Genomic DNA, 25,910 nt, shown 5'->3' on the forward strand with positions numbered 1-25,910 from the left:
CTGATCCAGTCCCAGCTATTGCAACCAGTTAGGGAATGACCCAGCAGATGGAAGATCTCTGTTTCTCTCTTTCTCTCTCTCTCTCTCTTCCTGTCATTCTGCCTTTCAAATAAAGACATAAATATTTTTAAATAATAAAAAATAAAGTGTTCATACCACACAAAGCAATTTATAGATTCAACATGCTCCCTATCACAATGCCAAAGACGTTATTCACAGAGAAGTAGGAAAAAATTCTAAAATCCATATGAAAGCATAAAATCCCCAAATAGCCAAAGCAATTTTAAACAAAAAGAACACCAGATTTCAAGACATACTATAAGACGGTTGTATCCAAAACAGCATGGCACTCACTTAATAAAATATATACGAACCAATGGAACAGAATAGAGATCTGAGAAAAGAATCCATACATCTACAGCAACTCATCTTTGACAAAGATGCCAGAAATGTACACTAGAGAAAGGACAGTGTATTCAATAACTGGTTTGTGCTGGGGAAAACTGGATATTTATAGGCATAAGATTGAAATGAGTTCCCCTTCCCCCATGCCCCTACACACACACACACACAAACACACACACACACCTCTCACACTATACAAAAATCAACTCTGGACCAAAGATCTGAATATAAGACTTGTAACAGTGAAAACATAAGAAGGAAACACTTCTTGAAGGGGAAGCACTTCAAGATGCCGGAACAAAGTGTTTGAGGATGACTGCAGTAGCATAGCCACAAAAGCAAAAATAGACAAATGGGATTATACCAAAATAAGAAGCTTTTGCACAGCAAAGGAAACAATCAACAGAGTGAAGAGAGAGCCAACAAAATGGGCTAAAATATTTGAAATCAATTCATCTGGCAAAGGATTAATATTTAGAATATATAAAGAACTAAAAACAAACTCAACAACACAAATTTAAACAATCCAGTTTAAAAATAAACCAGGGGCCGGCGCCGTGGCTCACTAGGCTAATCCTCCACCTTGCGGCGCCGGCACACCGGGTTCTAGTCCAGGTCGGGGCGCCGGATTCTGTCCTGGTTGCCCCTCTTCCAGGCCAGCTCTCTGCTATGGCCCGGGAGTGCAGTGGAGGATGGCCCAAGTGCTTGGGCCCTGCACCCCATGGGAGACCAGGAGAAGCACCTGGCTCCTGCCATTGGATCAGTGCAGTGCGCCGGCCACGGCGGCCATTGGAGGGTGAGCCAACGGCAAAGGAAGACCTTTCTCTCTGTCTCTCTCTCTCACTGTCCACTCTGCCTGTCAAAAAAATTAAAAAAAAATTAAAAAATAAAATAAAATAAGCCAAGGGCTGGCGCCGCGGCTCACTTGGCTAATCCTCCACCTGCAGCGCCGACACCCCAGGTTCTAGTTCCTGTTGGGGTGCCGGATTCTATCCTGGTTGCTCCTCTGCTGTGGCCAGGGAAGGCAGTGGAGGATAGCCTAAGTGCTTGGGCCCTGCACCCGCATGGGAGACCGGGAAGAAGCACCTGGCTCCTGGCTTTGTATCAGCTCAGCGCCAGCCGTGGTGGCCATTAGGGGAGTGAACCAACGGCAAAGGAAGACCTTTCTCTCTGTCTCTCTCTCACTGTCTATAACTCTCTTTGTCTGTCTGTCTCTCTCTCTCCCACTGTCTAACTTTGCCTGGCAAAAAAAATAAAATAAAAATAAAAATAAACCTGGGGCCAGCATTGTGATAAAGTGGGTAAAGCCACCACCTGCAGTGCCTGCATCCCATATGGGCAACAGTTCTAGTCACAGCTGCTCCAGTTCTGATCCAGCTCCCTGCTAATGGCCTGGGGAAACAGCAGAAGATGGCCCATGTGCTTGAGACCCAATGAAGCTCTTGGCTCCTGGTTGCAGCCTGGCCCAGCTCCAGCCTTAATGGCCATTTGAACTAGCAGATGGAAAATCTCTCTGTGTGTGTCTCTCCCTCTCTCTCTCTCTGTAACTATACTTTTCAAATAAATACATCTTTAAAAAATAACAAAAAGGCTAAAAAAAGTTAAAAATGGGTCAAAGATTGAAATAGCTATTTCTCAAAAGAAGAAATATAAATGACCAAAAAAAAGGGAGGGGTGGAATCCTCATTATCACTAGCCATCAGGAAAAATGCAATTCAAAACCAGAGTAAGCTATCATCTCACACCTGTTAGCAGGACTGTATTCAAAAAGACAAATAATAAAAGCTGGTCAAGAAATGGAGAAAAGAGAACATTTATACACTGCTGATGGGAATGCAAATTATTACAGCCATTCTGGAACACAGTATAGAATTTTCTCACAAAACTCAAAATAGATCTACCATATGACCCAGCCCTCCCACTTCTGGGCATGTTACCTGAAGGAAATGAAACCAGCATATCAAAGAGATGCCTGCATGCCAATGTTTACTGCTGTGCTATTAACAGTAGCCAAGATACCTGTTCATTCATTGATAATGGATAAAGAAAATTATACATACACACACATGAGAACAGTATTCAGCTGTAAAAAGAATGAAACCCTGACTTTTGTAGCAAAAATGGAGTTATAATAAGATTGAAATAAGAAATAAGATAGACAAATACCACATGTTCTCTCTCATATGTGGAGTTAAAAAAAAGAAAGAAAGAAAAAGGTTGATCTGAAATTTAATAGTGATTACTAAAGACTGGAAAGGAGAGAACGGTAAGGAGAGGAGCAATAGACAGAGATTAGATGAAGGGTACCAAAATACAGTTGGGGAAAAGTAACAAGTTCCAGTGGTAAACTTCACAGAAGGGCAAATATAGTTTATAACAATGTATTGTATTTTATATAAAGATTTGTAAAACAGGAGCTGGTAGGCTCCAAACACAAAGATAAGAAAATAGAAAGGCTACTTGCCTGGAGACCTTCTTTTTAAATTTATTCATTCATTTAACAAATATTTATTGAATACTTATCATATGCCCTGCCCTGGATGTTGGGGTATATCAGAAAACAAAGGAGAGACTAAGATTCTTATCTACTGTATGAACTTTTCAATCCAGGACTAGGAGACAGAATTAAACAATACTTTGATAAATAAATAAATGTTATGAGGAAAACTATACGAGCTTCTGGGGAAAAAAACAAACAAACAAACAAACAAACAAGTAAGGGGAGTCCAAAGTAGTGGAGTGTGGAGCAGTAAGTTGCAATTTTAAATAGGGTAGTCAATCTAGAATCCAATACAAATGTGACATTTGAGAAAAAATATTTGCAAAAAGTGAGGGAACCAGCCAAGCAGATAACTGGGCAAAAAATGTTCCTGGCGAAAGGAGTAGCTAGCAGAAAAACCCTGGGTGGGAGTCTGTTTGGTTTGTTCCAAAAACAGTGGGAAGGCCAGCAAACAAAAACGTAGTAGGAGTGGATGTAGAGACAAGGGCCAAGGGTACAGATCTAGTAGGTGCCAGTATCCTGGCTTATTCAGACATGTTTCTGACCCTTCCTTCTATTGGCGAATGATCCCTCTTTTATTACATCTCACTTTTAAACTAAAGAATGTAATGCTCAATCTGGAGTCACCAGACAGAAATTTATTTAAGAAGACACAGTTCAGTCCCAGATCTATAATGCAGAGTTAATAGACAATTGAAGCATGTCATAAACCTAGAAAAATCGAAATAAAGGTATATCAATGAAATGGCTTCCCATGTAGAAATACATGAAGATTCCCACACACAAAGATCTATAATAAATACAGGTGATGAATAACAAAACAACAAAAAATTCAGCCGTCATCTTCAAGATCTAATTTTTCTATTACCAGTATAGATTATTTCTATATAATCCAGTTTTATATACTATAAGTTTGATATAGTATTATATATTGTTATCAAATATAAGGAAAGAGAAATTTTACTCCCATGTAATTAGGAGCATAAATAAATTACAATTTTACTGGAGGATAATAAAGCTCAAAAGAAAATTCAAATTCAGTAGAAAAATTGTAAAAAGCTTAAGATCTGCTTTTCAAATACTTAAGTTCTCTCTCAATTTTAAACAAATAGAATATATCTATTATTATACACATCTACTTATTATAGTTGTGATTTATGAAAGAAAGATGATTCAGAACTCCAACCAGACTTTGCTGGAAACAAAAGCAAAACAAAGACAACATAGGCCCAGCTTTAAAATATTGGCAGGTAGGCCGGCGCCGCGGCTCACTAGGCTAATCCTCCGCCTTGCGGCGCCTGCATACCAGGTTCTGTGGCCCAGGAGGGCAGTGGAGGATGGCCTAAGTGCTTGGGCCCTGCACCCCAGGGGAGACCTGGCTCCTGCCATTGGATCAGCGCAGTGCACCAGCCGCAGCGTGCTAGCCGCAGCGGCCATTGGAGGGTGAACCAACGGCAAAAAGGAAGACCTTTCTCTCTGTCTCTCTCTCTCCCTGTCCACTCTGCCTGTCAAAAAAAATAAATAAATAAAAAATAAAATAAAATAAAATATTGGCAGGTAAAGGTACATTAAGAAAAAAAAATCCAAAGGCAATTCAAAAATTTGCAGAAAAATGGAATTAATAGATAAATTTACTTAGGTGCACATATTTTTATATCTATCAATAGTTTTTATAATACACACTTTCCACAAACTCTTTGAAGAACCCCCATATACATGTATTTAATGTTTTGCAACACAAAAAAATGCATCTTTAATTTCATTTCCATGAACTTTCAAAGCTTTAAACAACTTTTTTTCAACAAACCTATCACATTGGGAAAGGGGCCTTTGAGTGTGTACATCATGATCACAGTTCCAGTCCAATAATGAGCAAATATCAGATGAGTCCAATTTGAGGGACATTCTAGAAAATAAGCTAACTGGTACTCTTCAAAAGAATCAAAGTCATGAAAAACAATTTGGAAAAGATTAAGTAGATGTGATGACAAAGTACAACCTGTATTACGAATTGGCTTGTGGAACAGAAAAAAAAGCATTACTGCTTTAGCTCAATTATTTATATTTATGTTATCAAATGTTAATTTAGTAGGTAAATGTACCAAGATTATATAAAATGCTAACATAGGGAAAGCTGGATAAAAGATACAGATATATTCTGTGTATTATCTTTGCAACGCTACTCTAAACCCAAAATTATTTCAAACTAAAATTATCCTTACAAAAAGTTTATTGAAAATGGAATTCAAGGGCCGGCTCCGTGGCTCAGCAGGCTAATCCTCCCCCAGCGGAGCCAGCATCCCATATGGGCGCCGTTTCTAGTCCCGGCTGCTCCTCTTCCAATCCAGCTCTCTGCTGTGGCCTGGGAGGGCAGTGGAGGATAGCCCAGGTCCTTGGGCCCTGCACCTGCGTGGGAGACCAGGAGGAAGCACCTGGCTCCTGGCTTTACAGCTCTGGCCATTGCTGCCATTTGGGAAGTGAACCAATGGAAGGAAGACCTTTCTCTCTGTCTCTCCTTCTCACTGTCTGTAACTCTACCTCTCATATAAATAAATAAAATCTTTAAAAAAAACAATCGAACTGAAAAATTTTGTAACTTCTGAATATTCAGTCTTCAAATATTTCATGGACATGTATATTATAAAAAATACATGAATTTCAACCTTTTTGCCATTAAAATAAACAGCTTTTAATTCCATTTTTCATGAACTTTTTGAAATATGCTCGCATATGAGTGAAAAATATCATTCACTTAGTTTCAGGAATTCTATGTCTGATAATTTATACTAAGAAAATAAAGATGTATTAATAAAAATTTAGCCACAAGATGTTAATTGGAAATAACTTAAAGGCACAAAATGTTAATTGGAATTAATTTGGCACAAAATAGGCAATTCATTAAATTAATTAAGCCTTATAACCAGTGAGATATGTTCCACAGCTACTGAAATATTTTAGAAGTTTAATGATATGGAAAAAATATTTCAACTATTAAGTGAAAAGTATGGATTTGAAAATAACATGTAAAGTATGAACTCATTTGTGTGTGTATGCTTGTGTGTATCATACACTACCACAGGAAAGCACACATACATATATTCACAACAACAAGCATAGAAAACTCTTAAGATACCCAAGGTTAATCGTGGTTTTTTCCTTTAATTTTCCCTTAATTTTAAAGCTTAGTTTATTTTATGATTTAACTGTGTCCACTGAAGGGGAACTGCAAATATTTTTACTTCTTTCTATACCCATTCATACCCATTCATGAGCTCTCTCTCTCTCCCCCTCTTTCCCCAGACTCTCCCTACTTACTGCCTCCCTCTTTCCCTCCTCCTTTATTTCCTCTCTCTCCCACTTTTTCCTTCCTTCCTTTCCTCCTGCCTGCCTTTCTGCCTTCTTGCCTTCCAGACTTCCTGTTTCCCTTCCTTCTTGCCTTTGTTTTTCAAGGGAAACTGCCACCATTTTCCATCATTCAGATTTGCCTGAGGGAAACACCTTTGTATAAAATTAGTCATTTCCTGCTTTTTGAAAATGTGAGAATTCAAACCACTTATCCCCAAGGCTCAACATTATCAAAACTTGTTAGGCTAGCCCCAACAGAGGCCCAGTGACAAAAAACAGCAAAGAAGCTATCAAAATGGCGTCATTGCAAGGATAGCAAAAGCTAAGACAAGAACAAGTGGTGGGGCTGGCGCCGTGGCACAAAAGGTTAATCCTCCGCATGCGATGCTGGCATCCCACATGGGCAACGGTTCTGGTCCTGGTTGCTCCTCTTCCAGTCCAGCTCTCTGCTGTGGCCTAGGAGTGCAGTGGAGGATGGGCCAGGTGCTTGGGCCCCTGCGCCCACATGGGAGACCAGGAGGAGGCACCTGGCTCCTGGTTTCGGATTGGCACAGCTCCAGCCATTGGAGCCATTTGGGGAGTGAACCAATGGAAGGAAGACCTTTCTCTCTTCTCTCTGTCTCTCCCTCTCACTGTCTGTGACTCTACCTCTCAAATAAATAGATGAAATCTAAAAAAAAACAAACAAACAAACAAAAAAAACAAAAAAACACAACAACAACAACAACAAAACAGATGGCAAGACTGACAGCAGAAGAGTGGTTCTGCATAGATGAGGTGGTGGCCCAGGCCATTCCAAATCAATCTTTCCATGGGCAGGCTTCTGTCTTCCATAAGTAGCTATGTGCATTAATCTAAAGAGCTATAATATTGGGACTTCAGTATGATTCTACAATGGCACACATTGTTCTAACAGAGCAGTGAGGTAGGGATGAAGTGGGTGGTTGGAAGAACCCTCTCTGAAATCTTGAAGAACCACTGGACAATGATCTGTACTGGCTAAAACAAAAGCTACTCGAGTTTAAAGTCCATCTGAATTGTCACCCTTTTTATAAGGGAAAGAAACTATTAATGACACCCATTAAAGCACAATATAGAAGACTATACTCAGGACCATTTTCACAGGTATAGGATCGCTGAAATTGTGTCTCACAGCAGAGCAGAGAGAGTGGGTTCAACTCTGAGCACAGCATGAACAAACAGATTTATAGGCAGGGAGCAGTGCCTATGTGTGTTAGGGGGCAGTTATGGAAGGGTAATTACTAAGAGAACAAGTTAAGAGGGATTCTAGCTAAACTGAACTAACAGGATTCAGACCAGGTGATTAGACACCATGTGAGTGAGGGATGGTAGAAGAGGAATCCAAGTAGATATCAGATATCAAGGGTGAGGAAGGGGCCTTGCTGAACAGACATAGAAGGTTTCTTTGCTAAAACTGGGTTTTACAACTAAATACACAGATGAGTCTAGAAGATTCAGAAACCTGACTAAAGCTTGTTCAAGCAGAGACTCCTTGTCAAACAGGAACCAGCTTTAATAAAGATCAATCTTGACTCATTTGACTTTGCCATAAACACCAGCTACATAGCGGCAGCATGGTGTTAGAGGGAGGGGTGTCTTTTTAAACATTAACCAAGTTCTACTGGCATTTGTGAAGTCCTCCAACTCAAGGGATAGGATTTCTTCAGTTTTGTGAATGAAAATATAGAATTCTCAGTTAAATCTGAATTTTAATTATCTAATGAATAATTCCTTAGTGTGTGTCCCAAATGTTGCATGGAGCATACTTATACTAACAAAAACATTTGTTTTGTTATCTAAAATTCATATTTAGCTGGACAGCCTGTATTTTATTTTCTGATAACTCTGTCGTATGATGAGCCCAAATCTCCACTGTAGCAGGATAAACATATATCATTTCTCATTTTTCTAACTCAGAATGTTACTAAGGAAAATACTATAAATGGAAAACATATGAGTAGACCTCATAGCAGCTGTAATCCCAAAATGCTTATCAAGTAGATAATACAAAGAACAGAAAAGATAGGGAGAAGGCAGCTGAACTCAGACACTCTTCTGGTAAGCAGTCCTATTACCCTTGAGCTAGAAGTCACAAATACTGGACTTAAAGAAATTATAATCACAGAAATTACTTTAAGCAAGGTTTAGTTGCAAGAATTATAAAAACAATGGAACTAGCAACAAAACAGGAGCAAACAGGGCCAGTCCTTGGAATGCAAAAAAGGGGCTTGTATGAATATCAAGGAGAGAGACTGGAGTTCTTGCTAACCTACTAATATAAATTGGTAAAGTCAAATGTAATACTTGGAAATGTAGTTCACTACTGATGGCAGTTATTCACTCTAGTGCTATAAATCAGGACACCCTCAATTAATCTCTAATGATTATTTATTATTTGGAAAGTAAATAATGAGAGTTATTAAGGAGGAAAAAATGATGCTAAGAAGTCAGGAATTCAAAAAAAAAAAAAAAAAAGTAAGGGAAGTCAGATAGCTCACTGAAGTCACAGCAAGCAGATCCGGATTCCAAAAACCTGCATCACAATGGGAACCCTTGCCACAAAAACACAGCGAAGCATCGTTCCTAAGGAGGAAGTGCTTGACTTCTTAATATTTCCCGCCTGAGGGAAAAAGGTGGACAAACTCAGGCCTCCCAGGGGCTGCAAGTGACTGTAGAAACATTGCCATAGTTACACTGTGTTCCAAAAATTTAGGCTTTTACAAGGCAGTTAACCTATATGGGAAGAATTGATATTAGAACTGGAGACCTAACATAATATAAGAGTTAAACCAAGTGATTAAGCTTTCTTCAGTAACAAAGGATACTGACTAATCCACTTTGCACCCATGACTTCATTTGTAACACAATGAAAAACTAAAGGCTCAATAAATGCTTTTTGATGGGAATTGGAATGTAATGAATGATAATAGAAGGGCAGCAAGAGACTGGAAGGGAAAATTTACTGCCACCCAGGTAGAGAAAAACGACAGGAAAAGTCAGGTGGACAAATATTTAACTTACTGTACTTGTCTCTATCTGTCTTTGCCCCCAGAAGGTTTTAAAAGGGTTTAGCTGGGCAAATGTGTTCTAGCTTGGTGGCCTAGCAAAGAACACACATAGTGACATTGAGTTATTTCTTTCTAATTGTGCCCTGCTTTCTTTAATAAGGGTTTAGCTCCTTCTGTTATGGGTAACTCTAAGTAAACAATTACCAAATATTTCCTTGTTTCCACCTGCAGACATGTCCTTCTGCTTGTTCTTTGGTACTTATTTGCTGGAAATGTTAAAAATATACTATCAAATTATTGAAATTAATTCACTCATTTATCAGGGACCATGTGCAAAGATTTTCTTGGAGTTTAAAGAAAATTTTTGAATGAACTGATGAATCTCTATACTGGGCCAATCAATATCTAAGAATGGCCATGATATTATCCATAACAGCAAAACTGGAAGCAACCCAAGGTGCATAAATAATAGAAAGGATAAACAAATTATGGAATATAGAAACAATGAAGCATTTTTCATCTATCAAATTAATGATTTCAACCTATATACATATCAACGTGAGTGAATCTCAAAATTCAGTTTGTATAAGGTTTAAAATTAAGCAAACTAAACTATATAATAATGCTTAATGATAAATATCTAGGCAGCAAAACTACAGAACAAAGCCATGAGAATAAAAATTTAGGGTAGAAGTTACCTCTGGGAGTCAGTAAAAGGAATACTTTCGTCAAGGTATCGCCAAGATGTTGGTCATTTCCTGTTGCTCTTTTTAAAAAATATTTATTTATCTATCCATTTATTTGAAACACAGCGTGACAGAGAGAGAAAAGAAAAGGAGAGAGCTCTTCCACCCACTGGTTCACTCCTTAAAGGGCTGCAACTTGCCAGGGCTGGGCCATGCCAAAGGTAGGAGCCAGGAACTCCATCCAGATCTCTTGCCTGGGTGGCAGGGACACAAGCACTTGGGCCATTGTCCACTGACTTTCCAGGCACATTAACAGGAAGCTGGACTGGAAGAAGAGCAGCCAGAATTCTGATATGGTATGTAGGCACAAAGTGCATAATGCCAGCCCCCATTTCCTGTTTCTTAACCCTGAAGGGTACATCCAAAGATAGTTATTTTATTGTTATTTAAACTCTACAGATATATTATAACAGATGTTTATAAAATCTGTTTATTTGAAAGGCAGAGTCACAGAGAGAGAGGGAGAGAAAAAGAGAGAGACTTCATCCTCTAGTTCATCCCCCAAATAACTGCAATGGCAGGAGCTGGGCCAATCTGAAGCTAAGAGCCAGAAGCCAGGAGCTTCTTCAGGGTCTCCCACGTGGGTGCAGGGACCCAAGGATTTGGGCCATCTTCTACTGTTTTCCCAGGCCATAAGCAGAGAGCTGGATCAGAAGAGGAGCAGCCAGGACTTGAACCAGTGTCCATATTGTTAGGGGTGAAACAGTGGCGGAGAAAATATTATTACCTCTGTTCTTTGTCTCACATGGAAGAATTTCCAGGCAGACAGGCAAAGAGAAAAGCAAGATTGAAAGGTTTAAAAGCAAGATTCATTAGAGTAGAGACCTCCAGCCAGAGTGGCATGGAGGGAGGGCACCAAGAAAGAAGAAAATAACAATAAAAACAAACCCTGTATTTACATAGATTTAATAAGGCAAAGTTAATGGAATTGAGATTGCCTGAAAAGAAAACAGAAAAGCAGTTGATGGGTGCCGGCACTGTGGTGTAGCAGGGCGCCTGCATCCCATATTGGGGCCAGTTTGTATCCCAGCTGCTCACTTCCTATTTAACGCTTTGCTCTGGCCTAGGAAAACAGCAGAAGATGGCACAAGTCCTTGGACCCCTGTACCAGTGTGGGAGACCCAGAAGAAGCTCCTGGCTCCTGGCTTCAGATCAGCCCAGCTCCAGCCATTGTGGCCATTTGGGGAGTGAAGCAGTGGATGGAAGACCTCTCTCTCTGTCTATCCCTCCTCTGTCTATAACTCTGCCTCTCAAATAAATAAACAAATCTTTAAGAAGAGAAGAAAGAAGAGAAGAGAAGAGAAGAGAAGAGAAGAGAAGAGAAGAGAAGAGAAGAGAAAAGAAAAGAAAAAAGTTTTTGGCCTCAGACCCATGGAGGATTTATACAGGAGAAAACTGAGCAGGTGTTCCCTGCATCTGGAGAAGAAAAAACAAAATACATTATATTTAAATAAAATAGATAATAGATAAATATAGGTTGTTTTGTTTGTGAATACATATTTAAAATGCCTGAACAGATACACAACAACAAGGATTTACCTCTAATGTATGGCATCAGAAGAGAGAGATCCAGAACACACCTCTTTGACTTTCTATCATCTTGTAATATCAGGTATTTTTTTTTTTGTTTTACATTGAGCATGTATTACCTTTTACTTTTCTGATTTAAATTATTAATAAAGAAAAAAGTATTATGGGAAGCATTTGAGTCAGAGAGCACCATGTTCTGATATAGTCTGTCATCTATTTTATCCTGTTATCTTTTAATTGGAAATGAAGAACTTTAAATCATAAGCATTGTCATAATCAAACATTATTTAGTTGCAAGAAACAGAAATTCACTCGAGCTATCATAAAGCCAACCTCTTTTAGAGGACAGTTAGTGAGGAATGCCTGGGAACTGAGGAGCAAGCTGGCAGGATTCCCCCAGTCTGCTCCCTGCTCCTCTGTGCTGCTTGCTTTTACTCGTCAATAAATCCCATCTATTTTTCTATGCACGAGAGTTGGTGTCTTCCATTTCTTAATCTACATCATTTACAAAAACCAGCTCCTTTAGCCAACTACCTAAAATTTCTAAATCACATTTTCAAGTCAATCCCAGATCTTCCTCATGACATCAAACACCTTTACCAGAATGTTAGATTCCACGTCCATTTTTCCAGCTCACAGGGACTGAGGGGGAATAGAAAATAGGTTCTCTAAGCCGTGGAATCTGAGAGCAGGAAGCGAAGAATAGTAGTCGAAAGGCTCACCAGTGTGCTAAGGCTCATCTCTTAGGAATATTCTGTCCATTCCAATGTTCTAAAGGTCAAAGCCAGATATGTTTATAACATTTACCTATGATTTTTAGTAACATTATATTTTTTCATCAGATTATTTTATCCATGGAAATGTTTATTGATGTTATTCAGGAAAGAGAAACTTAAACAGACATAGATAGCTTCATAAAGCAGAAGCAATTATGCAAACTCCAAAGCCTGGGAAAGAGTAGTTATCACAAAATACCTATGCCATCAGGAAAGCTAAAAATAACAAATTGCCCTGGGTCTATACCGGAAGACAGCAGTTCACCACTTCCAGATAACCTTGATGGTATCCGAGGCAGGAAGATTCGGCCAGGCTCCCAGGGCAGAAGAGATGCTAACGTTTTGCTGCACATGTAAGGTGGCAGGAGAGAGACTAAGAGTAGCAGTCAAAGCACTAGGTGTATTAGTGAAGATAGTGTGTGGTAAAGTGAGCAAAAGAAATAATTTTCTAAGCTAAAACTAAAATTTTCAGTATTCTATATAGAGAGACAAATACACATAGATCAGATTGGGGGGGAAACATATACAGCGGGAAAAAATTTTTGTTGGTGTCATGGCCATGAAAGTGAACTTTGTATTCTTTTCTTTTTCATCATTACTGTGGTATTTACTTCCTTAGTTTTTGATTGGATATTGAACAAAAAATAGTTGAGATATGAGGAATTTGTTTACAATGGGAATATATCCCCTGTGAGTCACATCTTAATACATTGGCATTGAAAATCTAATCATACAAACTTTTTTTCAGACAAGGGAAATATAAAAATCTAGAAGCAGAGATTGGGGTGCAGTGGATTAAGCTGCAGCTTGGGACCCCTACATCCTATATATGAGTGCTTAGGATCAAGTCCTATCTTTTTAAGTAAGAAAAAGTACACACAAGAGTAAAGATTCTTTCAAAGTATGATGGTCACCGCATTAATAAAACATTCTGGAAACTGATGTGGTGTAACAAAAGTAAATGGCCTTGGGGCCGGCGCTGTGGCTCACTTGGTTAATCCTCTGCCTGTGGTGCTGGCATCCCATATGGGTTCCGGGTACTAGTCTGGGTTGTTCCTCTTCCAATCCAGCTCTCTGCTGTGCCCCGGGAGGGCAGTGGAGGATGGCCCAAGTGCTTGGGTGCCTGCACCCACATGGGAGACCAGGAAGAAGCGCCTGGCTCCTGGCTTCGAATCAGCGTTGCTCCGGCCGTAGCAGCCATTTGTGGGGTGAACCAACAGAAGGAAACCTTTCTCTCTGTCTCTCTCTCTCCCTGTCTAATTCTGTCTGTAAAATAATAATAAAAAAAAAGTAAATGACCTAATAATCTGTGAATGCAATCCAACCTAGATGATTTTCACTACGTTTTGTTATTATATATTGCTCTCTTGAGTTATTTAAATACGATTGGTTTTAGGAGGCAAAACCACATGCCAATAATTTTTTTAATATGTAAATGTTTTCTTAACTAGTATTTTAAACTTAGCATACTCCTGAAATCTTGGGTACATGTGCTGGAGAGAAGCCCCCAATGATACTTGTTGACACAGTTGTGGGACAGCATTGTGGTAGAGTTAGCCATTGTCTGTGACACAGGCATCCCATATTAGAGTTGCAGTTCAAGTCCTGGCTGCTCTGCTTTCCACCCAGCTCCCTGTTAATGTACCTGGGAAAGCAGTGAAAGATGGTCCAAATATCTAAGCCCCTGCTATCCATGTGGGAGACAAAAATGAAGTTCCATGTTCCTGGCTCCAGCTTGACGCAGGCCCGACTATTACAGTCATTTGTGGAGTGAACTAGTGGATGGATGGAAGGTGTCTCCCTCTCTCTCTTTGGCATTCTGCCTTTCAAACAAATAAAATAAATAAATCTATAAAACAAAGACAGAGTAGAGAATTCAGTGCATTTTAAAGACCATATCCAGACCATATATTTTAAGCATTTTAATTGAATAATACATAATATCTTTCTGATAAAATAACAGAACATAAATTCAAACACAATGAAGATTACTACTTCCTTTAATTTCAACAAGTGGTTCGATCATCTCAACGGATGATCCCCAGACCAGCAGCTAAGCACCATCTGGCAATACAAAACAGATTCCACCGCAGACCCAGTGAATCAGAAACTCTGGGAATGGGGCCCAGAAATTTTAACAAGGCTTCCAGATGAGTCAGATGCACTCTAACATTTGAGAGCTACAGCTTAAACCATTCTAGTCTGATGACCTGTACTAGAAAAAGGGAAAAACTTAGAACATTGATTAAAAAATGAATTCTTCACCAAAACACCTGCAAGCATATTTTGAAGCCTTGATGGATTAATCGTTCAGCTTGGGATATAAAGATTAAGCAAAATAATTGCAATTCAGCAGCCTACAAGCGTGACATAATTTTAGATGAAAGGAGGCAAGTTTCCATTTTTCAGGTGAAAAGTATTACAATAGTATTACAAGAATTTTTCTGTTGCTATTGAAGATTCTAATTATGGCATTCTCTGTAATCATAGCCCTGCAGAAATGACTCTCTGGTAATGACTAAGAATGCTTGTTTAATGAGGTTGTCTAATTCAAGAACTTAAGTCAAAATTTCAAAACAAGTTTTCCCCTGGCCTAAAGATTTTTGTACAGCAGTCTTCCCTTATATGCAGTTTCACTTTCCATGGTTTCAATTATCCATGGTCAACCATGATCAGAACATATTGAATGAAAAATTCTAGAAATAAACAATTCAGAAGTTTTAAGTGAAACAGTGTTCTGAGTAACAAGATGAAATGTAGCACTATCCTGCTCTCTCCTACCTGAGACACCAATCAATCCTTTGTTCACCATATCCATATAAGCTGCCTGTCAGTCACCAATCAGCCTTCTTGGTTATTGGGTAAATATGGCATAAATAACCTTTATGCTGCGGCCTAACAGAACATCACGACACCTGTATCATTCATGTCACTTCGTCACATCATAATGGCATTGTACCATTTCATGTCACCAGAAAGAGAATAGAGTACAGTACAATGAGATGTTTTGAGTGCAACTGTAGCCACATAACTTTTGTTACAGCATATTGTTCTATTTTATTATTAGTTATTATTAATCTTTACTGTGCTTAAATTACAAGTTCAACTTTATCATGGCTATATAGAAAAAAGAAGTATAGGGTTACCAGTATGTGTTAGGTTACTCTCTGTAGTTTGAGGCATCCCCGGAGGTTCTTAGAAGGCACCACTACAAATAAAGAGGGACAACTTGCTAAGGTCTGAATATGGTTTTAGTGTCCCCATGGGTTCCTGTACTGAAAGCTTGGTCCCCAGTGTTGTGGTGTGAAGAAATGGTAGAATCTTTACAAAGTGGGGCTGATGGAAATTACTTAGTTCATTGAGAGCTCTGCCCCCCCGAAAGATTGATGCTGGGGCTGGCACGGAGACTTAGAGGGTTATGCCTCCACCTGCAGAGTGGGCATCCCATATGGGCACCTGTTCAAGTCCTGGCTGCTTCATTTCTGATCCAGCTCCCTGCTAATGTGCCTGAGAAAGCAGCTAAAGATTGCCCAAGTGCTTGGGCACCTGCCACCCACATTGGAGACCCAGAAGAAACTCCTGGTTCCTGTCTTTGGCCTGGGCCAGCTCTGGCCATTGCAGCCATTTGGGGAGTGAACCAGTGGGTGGAAGATCAATCTCTCTCTTTCCCTCTCTGGATCTCTGGCTCTGGCTCTCTTTCTCTGTAACTGATGTTCAAATAAATAAATAAATATTTAAAAACAAAAGAGAGAGAGAGAGGGAGATTAGTGCAGTTTTTTTAGGGACCTCAGTTTTTGCAAGAGTGGGTTATTATATAATGAGGCTACTATATATACTTGACTCTTTCTGCACAGGGCTGGCTCCCTTTCTTTTGTTTTCTTTTCCTTTTTTTTTTTTTTTTTTTTTTTTTTTTTTGACAGGCAGAGTGGATAGTGAGAGAGAGAGTCAGAGAGAAAGGTCTTCCTTTCTATTTCTGACATGTTGTAACCAAGCCATTGCAACTATTACCAAAGGCCAAACAGATGAGGCCACCTATCTTGGACTTTCAGCCTCCAAATTTGTGAACTAAACAAACCTTTTTTCTTTCTTTTTTTTTCTTTTTTTCAAGATTGATTTATTTATTTGAAAGTCAGAGTTATACAGAGAGAGGAGAGGCAGAGAGAAGTCTTCCATCCAATGGTTCACTCCCTAGATGGCTGCAATGGCCAGAGCTGCGCCGATCCGAAGCCTGGAGCCAGGAGCTTCTTCAAGTCTTTCACATGGGTGCAGGGGCCCAAGGACTTGGGCCATCTTCTACTGCTTTCCCAGGCCATGGCAGAGAGCTGGACTGGAAGAGGAGCAGCCGGGACTAGAACCGACACCCATATGGGATGTCAGTGCTACAGGCCAGGGCGTTAACCCACTGCGCCACAGCGACGGCCCCAACCTTTTTTCTTTATAAATATCCAGGTTCAGATATTTTGTTACAGCCATGGAAAATGGACTGATACTCATACTACTGAACTGGTATTACAAGTTTCAAAAACTAATTCTTTATTCATATCTCTCCCTATTTATTATGAGGACTTCAAAGAATGTTATAAATTCTAGTTAACATGGGGAATTGATTGTTATCTATTTTATGGCCTAATTCTTCTGTATCTTTTTCCTACATCTCTCTGCGTGCTTCTCAGATCCTTGTTGTTGGTCTCCAAGAGTCCTTAGAGGTTAGTAATATTGTCAAGGGATTAATGAAGCTAATTATATATTAGAGAACCAATTTCAGTTACTGAGGATATTAACAAAACTTTTATATAAGACTTTCAAAATGTGTATGTTTGGATAGTTGTTTAGGCCTAATCAAGCTCCCTGCCGACAAATGGGCCATTTTAAAATAGGCTTATTTAAGCTACATTATTCTGAAGGAGAGTTTTAAATTCACTGTCACTTACAAAGAAAATAAATTATTACTTTCATTAGAAAAGAGAAAGATATTGCAGACAAAGGCAGGAAAACGTTTCCTCTTACATAAAGCTGTGCAAACTATGTAAAAGAAAAAATCCTGTTTGTGATACTATGATCTAATAAGAAATATATGTATTTGCTCTCTGTGCCTGTTTCCTGTACACAGCTCCTAAAACCCTAGATGACGTCCCTGATGATGTAGTTGTCTATAATGACTGATGGCTGAGACTCCTGGATAGCCTTGGGATGGGAACTAGTTGCCAGAGGAAACCAAGCATGTGGTGAGAGGTTGGAATTTTCACTCCACACCCAACCTCTGGGGAGAAGAGCTGAGGGTGGAATTGACCAGCAGTAACCAATGATTTACTAAATCACGGCTGTGTCGTGAAGCCCCATTAAAAACCCACAGGGCCAGGGATTAGAGAGCTTCCAGGCCAGTCCACATGTGGAGGTATAGGGAAGGTCGTGTGCCCAGACAGAATGGAAGCTCCACACCCTTTCACCTTTTGACCCTATGAATCTCTTCCATTTGGCTGTTCTTGAGGTATGTCCTTTTATAATAGACAGCTAGAAGTAAGGGAAGTGTTTCCCTGAGGTCTGTGAGCTATTGTAGCAAATGATCAACCCGAGGAAGGGGTTATAGGAACCTGCTATTCTCAGTCAAGTTGGACAGAAATGAGGGGTAACCCAGGGACCTATTGTTTCTGGCATCTGAAGTGAGGGACTTGTGAAGCCTAGCTCTGTGGGACTCAGCCCTCTCCTCCTGAGAGGAGGTCTGCACTACTTCTGCTTACTTCCAGACCTGAATTTCAGGACTCCCTGCTAGTGTTGCAGATCTGGTTGTATCAGAGACATCCCCAGAGGGGTGAGCAGAGTGATGCAGAGTGTCAAATACTGCGAGCCCAAGCAAGGGAAAAAAACACTGGTTTTTCTCTATTCATCTACTGTTTATTTACAAACTTTTTTTTCTTTCTCAGATTATGAACGGAATAAGAATTTTTTAAAAGACTTCTTCCTGGAGGGATGGCATTATGTCACAATGGGTTAAGCTGCTGCCGACAATGTCAGTATCCCATTCATTCTGTTATATTTCCTGTTGAACTTTACTTTGTCAGTGCTCAAGTCTCAAACCCTGAATCACCCTGGAGCACCAATTCAAGTCCTAGCTGCTCTGTTTCCAATTCAGAGCCCTGCTTGATTTCTCCTGGAAAAACTGTGGAAGACAGATTAAGTACTTGGGCCCCTACAATCCATGTGAGAGACCCAGATGAAGCTCCAGGTTCATGGTCATTTTGGGAGAAACCAGTGCATGGAAGATCTCCCACTCCCTCTCCCTCTCCTTTTCCCTCCCCCGTCCCCTGCCTGCCCTTTCTTTCTTTCTTTCTTTCTTTCTTTTTTTTTTTTTTTTTTTTTTTTTTTGACAGGCAGAGTGGATAGTGAGAGAGAGAAACAGAGAGAAAGGTCTTCCTTTGCTGTTGGTTCACCCTCCAATGGCCACCGCGTCTGGCGCGCTGTGGCCGGCGCACTGCGCTGATCCGATGGCAGGAGCCAGGTGCTTCTCCTGGTCTCCCATGGGGTGCAGGGCCCAAGCACCTGGGCCATCCTCCACTGCACTCCCTGGCCACAGCAGAGAGCTGTCCTGGAAGAGGGGCAACTGGGACAGAATCCGGCGCCCCGACCGGGACTAGAACCCGGTGTGCCGGCGCCGCTAGGCGGAGGATTAGCCTAGTGAGCCGCGGCGCCGGCCCCCCCTGCCCTTTCCTTCTCTCTCCCTCTCTCTCCCTGTGACTGGTGAATCACTGAGAGTTCTCTGAAACAAGGGAAATACTCTGGATTTCATTCTGAGTACATAGGGGACAGAGACTTGGATTAAGATGGTAGAGATAAATGGGAAGGAAGCTTGTCAGATTTGGGGAATATTGAATGGCTGAGTCAAGAGGGCTTACCTGTGGTTTAGACGAGGGTGTCAAAGCAGGGGAGGAATCCAGGGTGATTCAGGGTTTGAGACTTGAGCACTGACAAAGTAAAGTTCAACAGGAAATATAACAGAGGCAAAAGAAGCTACTTTTTGCTAGTGGAGCATTTCTTAGAGCACTCTGTCACATCAGCACATGGAGAACTTAGTAGAAGAAGGAAGTAACGGGCAAGGGAAAAAAGTCAAGAAGGACTGAGAGTTATTCCTGTTACACAGCTTATCAGAATAAGATACAGACAGGATATCTGTGGGGAACAGAGCTAGTTGTCGTGGGTAACTTTCATGTGGCCTAATCGGCCCCCCAGGATCACACATCCTCAGATGCATGGCAGAGTTGAAGATAAGGAAAATGTAAGGTACTAGAAAATAATAACTAACAGAATTTGACAATAGCAATGAAACAGTCCCAAAGGAACCTTCAGAATGACTATGGACAAGTTTGTTTGCAGGGAACTGGCAGTTCTGCAACAGAGGTAAGGGAAAGAGCTGCAAAGCTAAGATTAAAGGTATTTAATATTCATTTCATTCACAAAGGAGGTGACTCATCTAGGGTTTCTTACAAGTTTCATTGGTTTTAGAAATTTTTTTTAAAAGATTTATTTATTTTATTATTTGAAAGGCAGAATTACAGAGAGACAGAAGCAGAGCGAGAGAGAGAGAGAGAGAGAGAGAGAGAGAGAAGAGAGAGAGAGAAAGGCCTTCCATCCACTGGTTCACTCCCCAAATGGTTGCAATGACTGGAGCTATGCCGATCTGAAGCCAGGAGCCAGGGGCTTCTTCCAGCTCTCCTACACGGGTGCAGGAGGCCAAGCACTTGGGTCATCTTCTACTGCTTTCCCAGGTCATAGCAGAGAGCTGGATTGGAAGTGAAGCAGCCAGGTCTCAAATAGGGTCCCATATGTGATGCTGGCACATCAGGCAGTGGTTTTACCCACTACACCACAGCGCCGGCCCCCAAGTTTTAGAGATTTTATAAATGAAGATTGAGAAATGATTTACACTATTGCATTTTTTACTAGCAGAATGTTTGGGAATTGTTTTTTCTATGTTATAATACAGAAAAAGTTATCAAGCAGCACAAAATAGTATTTTAAGATGTCTAAAACCTTTCTTCCATATATTTTTAATCAATTTATATGCACACACAGACACACACGCATGCATCATTACAAGAGGGCTTCAAAATCACACAGTTATTCTTAAGTGTTGAAAATTAACTGAAATGTGATCACTGTTAAACATAAGAGTGGGAATAAGAGAGGGAAGAGATGTATAATTTGGGGCATGCTCGGGCTGACTTGCCCCAATTGGTAGAGTTGGAAACATACCAGGGGATTCCAATTCAATCCCATCAAGGTGGCATGTGCCAATGCCATCTCGCTATTCCAAGTGATCAATTTCAGTTCACAATTGATCATAATGAAAGGACTAAGAGTCAAAGGGAGCACATAAACAAGTCTAGTATCTGCTAACACCAACCGATAGAATAAATAAAGGGGAGAGTGATCCAACATGGGAAGTGAGATACTCAGCAGACTCATAGAATGGCGGATGTCCTAAATAGCACTCTGGCCTCAGAATCAGCCCTAAAGGCACTCAGGTCTGGCTGAAAAGCCCATGAGAGTATTTCAGGCATGGAAAGCCAAGACACTCTGGCAAAAAGATCTCTGTAGTGAGATCCCAGTGGAAAGAACAGGTCTTCAAAGAGGGAGGTGCCTTTCTCTGAAGGGAGGAGAGAACCTCCACTTTGACTATGACCTTGTCTAAATAAGATAAGAGTCGGAGAACTCAAGGGGCTTCCATAGCCTTGGAAACTCATAACTGGTGCATAGGGAGATTACTGATGCCATAAACAGGAGTGTCAATTTGTAAAGTCAACAACAGGAGTCACTGTGCACTTACTCCTCATGTAGGATCTCTGTCCTTAACGTGCTGTACACTGAGGCTTAATGCTATAACGAGTACTCAAACAGTATATTTCACTTTGTGTTTCTATGGGGGTGCAAACGATTGAAATCTTTACTTAATGTACACTAAACTGATCTTCTGTAAAAAAAAAAAAAAAAAAAAAGAAATTATCAATTCCCAACTTGACTCTCACTGGGATTAAACATGACAATAGGTCTGATCTGTTTTCATCATCATTTAAAAAAAATCATCTATTATTTTTCACTTTATGTTTTTGTGTGGGAGCAAACTGTTGAAATACTTACTTAAGGTATACTAAGCTGATCTTCTGTATATTAAGATAATCGAAAATGAATCTTGATGTGAATGGAAGGGGAGAGGGAGTGGGAAAGGGGAGGGTTGTGGGTGGGAGGGACGGTATGGGGGGGGAAGCCATTGTAACACATGAGTCGTACTTTGGAAATTTATATTCATTAAATAAAAGATAAAAAAAATTCATATTAGGAAAAACTACTCACGGATTTCAAAAATTTTTTGCACCAAAATAAACTCACCTTTTAATTTCATCTTTCCATAAACTGATTTTGCTTTTTTCTTATTTTTCATTTATTTATCATAAAGGCAGAGAGATAAAGCGAGAAAGAAATAGATCTCCTACCTACAAGCCCACTCTTTTAATGCCTGCAAAAGCCAGAGGTTGGCCAGGGTGACAGCTAGGAGCTGGGAACATAATCCAAGTTCCCACATGGGTGACAGGAATCCAATCACTTGAGCCTTCAAAGCCACCTCCCAGAGCCTGCACTAGCAGAAGGCAGAATGAGGAACCAGAGTTGGAAATCAAACCCAGAGACTCCAATGAGGGTTGCTAGGCTAAACAGTCACTCCTCTATGATATGTATGTTGTAAGGTATATTACATCCCTATGGGTACAGTGTATAGAGTACATGCTGCGAGTGCTCCTTTAAATCACTATAAATATGGTGAAGGAGAAAGAAGCTCTTTATATTGTATCTACAAATATAAATGCATCTCTTGAATATACAGTACCAACTGTCAGTAGGAGCTGTTGACTATTTACGTAATGGAAGCGGTGCATTTTGGCTTCTGTGATGCATGCATCTATTTTTCTCAATTATTCTTCTCATTCTAGACATCATAACAGGAGCTACCTCAGAGATAAGAAACAATGGCCATTTTCTTCCAGGAACAGAGGAAGAATTATTTTGTTTCATGATGTGATTTTTCTTTTAGAGTTTTGAAAGCCTTATTGATGCAGATGAGTTATTTCTTCACACCAAAGATAGCATAAAGAGGGAGAAAGAGAGCGAATCGATATAATGCTGTTTTCATATTATAAAGAAGCTCAGAAGACAAATTAAGACCCAAATGTTCAGAAGCAATTTTAGTATCATAACTGGTGAAATCCCAAGGGAAAGACTAAATTTTGCTTTAATTCACTTTGATGAAAAAATAAGTCAATTCCATGGATTAGGTGTGTGGGGGGTATACAGGTGACTGTTGCAAAGCCCTGCTCTTGAGAGTAACTGGGGGACAGGAACCACAGTATATTAAAAACAATCGCCCACGTGTTTATTCTGGATGATGTGCTTGTGAGCTTGTCATTGTGAAAAGGAACAGAAAGAAGAGTTTTTACAAAATCTATAATTAACCCAAAGGCCTTTCCACTGTATGTATAGCTTAGCAAGGATTCTAAATGGATTTAAAAGGTAGGTAAAGGTAGCTTTTGCATTTTCATGAGTAATTCTCAAAGACTGTAAATGACATGAAATAACAATCATTTCCCCTCTTTTCCAGGGCTAGCACTACTTCTAAGATGTGGGGACAGTGAGATACAAGAGCAAATGTCTTGAAAGAAACTTGGGACATAATCTTCTTCATAGTAGGGAGCTTGTTGGTGTTGCTCATCACTCTATTTCTAGCACCTGCTGTATTGTCTGCTATGTAGGAGCTCAACAAGTATATTCAATAGAGATTTGAAAGTTTTTGGAAAACCTCACATGTTACTATGGCTGCTAATGCAAGATATATGACAGTGTGAGTCCATAATATATAGGATTGATCCAAAAAGAGATTATCTGGAAGCATTGGAGTAACTTCAGGGTCAATAAAATAACTTCCTATAATCTCATTTGGAAGGTAGAATTAATTACAGGAATAGATGTCTAGAGTTTAAGTCATTGAGCCTGTAGCTTGCACCCATTGGTGTCCCACTTGAGCTATTACTAGCGTCCTGATATCAGCTTCTTCATCTCTTTGATGGAGGTCCCACCTGGCTGGCAGAACCAGGGCTGGCATTATGGGTGTATGATCAGCACAGTCATACAAGACCTTGCAGTTAGAAGGAAGTATTCCACGCTTGAAGCTTAATTCTCAGCAGCTGCTGTATGAAAATTCTTAATGTTTCTTGTCGAGACTGCATTCTGTAAGTGACGTCCACTGGGACAGTAAAGCATGACAGGGTGTGTGGAACCTCCACTTATGGACCCTACCTCCTTGTGTCTCCCTTTTCATGAGCCAGTGACTTCTGCTACCCTATGTACCTGGAAAGAGCTGGGCACTAGTTAGGATAAAAGTTAGGGTCAGGCACATATATGTAGCATACTCCATGTGCCCAAGTGTGGGACAGGAGCCAACAAACTCTGAGGATCTGCACTTACCCATTGAGTATTACCATGCCAGAGGGAGCATGACATTAAATAGCAAAGATAGACACCCACTATAAGCATCTTCTCTCTCTCTCTCTCTGTGTGTGTGTGTGTGTGTGTGTGTGTGTGTGTATCTTTGAAGGAAGAAGGTTTATTTTGGCTTAGAATTTTGGGGTTCACAGTCCAATATCAGGCAACCCTCTTGGTCTGGCATCTGATATTAGTGAATATTGGGACATATGCAGTGTAAAGATCATATGGCAAACCAGGAAGTAGAGAAAGAGCTTGGCTGAACTCAGCTTCACACTGTCACTTTGATTTTGCTCTGGACCCTGCCATTCCTGTAGCTAACATCTGGTGGAAGCCCCTCTGCCCATAGACATGGCAGATACACAGCTAGTGAATTAATCTGCCCCTCCTTCGCTGCTCTTATCTGAAGACTGATTGCTCTAGTTTGCAGAGAATGCTGAGGCACACATTTTGTCTACACTGGCTCCAGGGTTCTCCAGTAGGAGTGAGCTCCCTTACCCTCAGTGGTAACTTATAACACCCTTTGCTGACTGTCTTCCCTTCTTGATATAACTCCTTCACTTCCTAGCTGATATTTCCTGTCATCACTTCCCTAATAAACCACTTGGAAGTGAATCCTTATCTCAGAGTTTGTTTCTGGAGAAACCCAAAGTAATGTAGATTCATAAGGCAATATTTGAGAGACTTTTCTAGCACCCTTGACTAATTGAAAAAATGAACATGATGGTAGAGTAGTATCCTTTCCTTCGTAGATTTCTCTGTAACTGACAGACTTAGGGGTTGGGTCTTTGTTTACCTTTTAATATCTAGGATGCATAATCAAACAAATAATAATCAACAACTTTTTTTCCTTTTGTTGATTTCTGCCTTCTCTGACCTGAATGAATAGGATTTAATTTTCTGAAGTATTCTTTCCCATCCTGTATAATCTTCTGGAAGAAAGGTAAAGTTGTTCTATATCTATTTCCATAAAATAGAATCATTTTCTAAAGTAGATTCCTGAATTATAGTATTTTTTAAAATATGACCCTCAAATGACAAGGAACAACACAATGTGTTTCTGATCCTTCATTCTGAGAAACAGGTATGTTCAGCTGAAACTGAAAACGTGTCTTCAACATTTATTTTCATATTTGAGTAAGAAATTGGAAATGGTAGAAAGGGATGAGGGGGAATAGGTTATTTTTTTAAAAGATTTTATTTATTTATTTATTTGAGAGGTAGAGTTAGACAGTGAGAGAGAGAAAGCTCTTCCCTCCATTTGCTTACCCCACAAATGGCCGCCACAGCCAGAACTACGCCGATCCAAAGCCTGGAGCCAGGTACCTCCTCCTGATCTCCCACGCAGGTGCAGGCACCCAAGCATTTGGGCCATCCTCCACTGCCCTCCGGGGCCACAGCAGAGAGCTGGACTGGAAGAGGAGCAGCCGGGACTAGAACCGAGCGCCCATATGGGATGCCGGCGTCTCAGGGGAGGATTAACCAAGGGAGCCACAGTGCCGGCCCCCCGAATAGGTTATTTTTAAAGACCAAATAAATTTCATACTTAAATTTTTCTGTATTGATATTTTAAAATATTCCTGAGCAGTACTTCTCGTGCTGATGTGGAAGCAAGAGAAAAAACTAGAAGATGCTATCAGGGTCATGGTCAAACCTCCCATTTTGGGAATTGCATTAAAGGAAAAATGATACTGAAAATTCAAAATTAATTTCCTGTTCCATCTTCCCTCCAATGATTCATAGACTCTTTGATAAAACTAATTGCAATCACTGATTTCAAAAAAAGAAAAAAGACCTCTTCCCTTGCCATGTCTCATATCTAAAAAAAGCACAGCAAATTAAGCCACACTAGTACTGCTAAGAAAAATTCTAGATCATATCCTAACATAAGCCCTCAATACAAACCTCTGTCCATCTAGGAATAATCCACCTTCTATGAGCTGCTGAACTGTGATCTATCTGCTCTATTTTCCTGATTCTTCAGTTACAAGTGTAACCATCCACTCTACCTATCCCATTACCTGGTCCCAACTTCCTCTGCTGATGGATAGTTCAC

Source organism: Oryctolagus cuniculus, chromosome 4, assembly GCF_051225735.1.
Source record: "Oryctolagus cuniculus isolate XC-2025 breed Fujian yellow rabbit chromosome 4, ASM5122573v1, whole genome shotgun sequence".
NCBI lineage: Eukaryota > Metazoa > Chordata > Mammalia > Lagomorpha > Leporidae > Oryctolagus > Oryctolagus cuniculus.